At 34.7% G+C, this 3,211-nt stretch overlaps 1 non-coding gene across 1 annotated transcript; it reads right to left on the bottom strand.

Moving 5' to 3' along the window:
* Positions 1-994: 994 nt before the first annotated feature.
* TRNAK-UUU (transfer RNA lysine (anticodon UUU)) lies at positions 995-1,066 on the bottom strand. The gene has a single exon. It is a non-coding gene; the product is annotated as a tRNA-Lys (tRNA).
* Between the last annotated feature and the right edge of the window lie 2,145 nt (positions 1,067-3,211).

Below are 3,211 nucleotides of genomic sequence, written 5' to 3'. Positions count from 1 at the left end.
TTTTTCTAGTGAGACGTATTTTTTACCTGATATTTTGCCTTCAACTTTTTGGAATAAAAACCAATTTATCATTATTATTCCCCGACTTGCCAACTATGGCCATGACAAGGGTAATAACTGTGACGTAAGTGGCTTTTACACATGGCTACACCTATTCACCGGCTGGGTTTGGTGCAAGCACGTTACCCAGCCTGAAAGTGTTTGTCCTAGCCACAAGACCAGCCCGTGCCTGAAACAATTTTTAGGCAACTAGGCTCGAGTCCAGCTTGAAATACCCGGGCCTAAAAATACATGTTTTCCTCTCTCTGTCAAAAATAAAAGTGACAAGGAATCCAACTCTCTCTCTCTCTCCCCACTCTTACACTCAAAAGAACCTTTCTTAAGACGGCTCCATATGCGGATAACAATGGACCTTCACCTCACAACTCCTTTATTCTATCGCTTATCAACAAATTATTACAAAACAAAAAGGTGAAGTTTGTAGAAGTTGACAACCTTTAAACATTTACGGTAAGGTGCATCTCAAAATCTCATTAAAAGATGTATTTTTGGTGCTAAAATTTTAATTATTGCTTAAATTTTTTTTTTTCATCCATATAATGAAATTGAAAGCTTAAAAAACGGTACAAATCTAGCAGATCTATTAACACTAAAAAATCTTGAAAATAGACTGTCTAAATAATGTGTTATAAAATGGACTAATTTTAGAACTTGAAATTCATTTTTTCTTTTATCTTTATATATATCGAGGTCAAGATGATCATTTAAAAAAAAAATAGTAACAAAACAACCTTTTTCAATAGGTTATTGAGGTGCACCTTACACAGTATAAGAATGGCTGACATCTTATACAAATTTTTTTCAAAATAAAATGGCCAAAAAAAAATTTCTTCTAGAAGAGTAGAGGAAGAAAATAGTGTGCCGCTCCGCGGGAGCACCCAATTTGGGTATCTAACACGAAAAACCAACTATAGTAGTCAAATGCCACGGAACGCGCCGTCTGTGGGGATCGAACCCACGACCACGTGGTTAAAAGCCACGCGCTCTACCACTGAGCTAAGACGGCGTATGCATAGGAATATTAAAATACATTTTGATCATCAGATTTGCTCAACGTAGGACATCTCCCCATCACCTTCATGAGTCCCATGAACTGCACAGTGGATGTTTCCTTTCTATGCATCTTACGCCACTATTTGATGTGCAGTGTGCTTGGCCTCTCTCGTTTCCTTTCGTGTTTGACATTTTGATGGGAAGTCTGGTTTGTGCACCTCATGTTTTTTTTCTTTGATTGGGTGGTTCAAAGGACGGAGTTGTCCACTTATAAGAGGAATGAAACTCAAGACGTCATTTTATTACGTCTTACTATTCAGACAGCTTAACCTTGAGCCCATATCGTAGTTGAAGTATCGTTATTAGTACTAGTAACTAGCATGTGACAGTTGAAAAGAAAAAGAAGCATATGATTCATTTTGACAAACAGGAGGAAAATATATATGCATATATCCTATTATGCTTTATTGTTGATAATATTGCTGTAGCAAAATGATTCTATCTTTTTTATCCTCCAACCCTCTAAACCCTTTTGACCATGTTTTATTGACCTCAACAACTTATGAAATGACTCTATCTCTCTCACTCTAAAACTCTATCTCTCTCTCACGTCATCATCTCTCCCTCTCTCAAAACTCCATCTCTCTCTAAAACCCCAACTCCATCTCTCTCGCTCACATCATCTTCTCTCTCTCTCCCTAAAACTCAAATTCCATCTCTCTCTCTAAAACTCTATCTCTCTCTAAAACCCGAACTCCATCTGTCTCTCTATCTAAAATTCCATTTCTTTCTCATACAGAAGAAGATATGCTCGTGTTCGAGTTGAAGCTAAACCCCTTGGCTGGTAAACTCACCGAGAAACGAAGAGAGAGAGATGATGTTTTAGAGAGAGAGATGGAGTTTGAATAGGATGTCATTTTAGTGTTTGTTTGGGGCAAAATTTATCGTCAAAAGGATCTAAGGGTAGTAAGATATAAAGGATGAAGGCATTTTGCTTACAAGTAATATTTTCAATTCTTGAATCTCATGAGCTATGAAAGTTAAAAATATGAGATAAAGAGATATTTCTCCTCCCCAGAAAAAAGGCTATTTAATGCATTGATTTTATATTAAGGTCAGGTTTACATAAGGTTGACGCCTAAAACAATCCAAGTAAACACTTCAAAATGATGTCAAAAGATATTGTTCAATGCCGAAAATCCTTGTGATTTTTTGAAAATCTTTTTTTTTTTCTCTGATGAATCCTTGTGATTGTCTAAAATCTATTTTTTTCTCTAATTATGAAAGTTAAAGATTAAGAAATAGTATGAATCTAGCAGATCTACAAATATTTGAAATCATGAAAATGGACGGTTCAGATAATATATTACAAGATGCATTATTTATAAGATATATCTCGATGTCATATGATCCATTGTTGGTAACAGAATGACTTCTTTTGGTGAGTTTTTGAGGTGCGCCTACTTCTTTATTATAAGGTCGACACTTTTTATAAGCGTTTTCCTTTATATTATAAAAGCTAGTCGCATCTTAATTATGCATCGGGGAAGGTTATTCTGAAGTTGGAAAACCATTTAACTTATTATTTCAGCCTCAAGATGTGTGGATATAAAAAAACAAAAAGCCATCAAGTCTTCAAAAATAGCGCATTTTATAACAATATCATTAGGAAAATCCATTTTTAGATTTTCAAAATGTTTATAGATCTACTCGATTTGCACTATTTAGGAGTTCTAAATTTCATAAACTTAGTGGCGGGTTTTGCTAGAAATCCCTAATCCTATTGATTTGCTTGAAAATTTACAGTTGCTGAGGAGTTACACCTGGGGTGATATAATATTTATTTGTCTCTCTCAATCTGCGTGCATAATGAGCTTACTTCATTTGCTCCATCTAGTTGAGAGCTTGTCTTTCTCCTTTTTCATAGATGAATTTTTTTCTTTCATTACTTGAGGATTAATTTTTCATTTGGAATGCCATTTCAAATTTTTCACGTTACCTCCAGTACTATTGATTGAATGATATGATGATGATCATTCTTTACCTACACTTTTTTTCATGCCATATGATCCAAATTAGAGTAGGAAAAGCAACATCTCAAACCTTATCTATGAACTTGTTTTTTGACTTCTTCTAAAACCATTTTGTAAGAAAATTT

The sequence above is a fragment of the Amborella trichopoda genome, chromosome 9 (assembly GCF_054954075.1).
Source record: "Amborella trichopoda isolate Santa Cruz 75 chromosome 9, AtrichopodaSantaCruz75HAP2 v2.0, whole genome shotgun sequence".
Taxonomy (NCBI): domain Eukaryota; kingdom Viridiplantae; phylum Streptophyta; class Magnoliopsida; order Amborellales; family Amborellaceae; genus Amborella; species Amborella trichopoda.
Note: the sequence above shows the minus strand (reverse complement) of the source record. Positions and strands in the feature narration are given on the sequence as shown.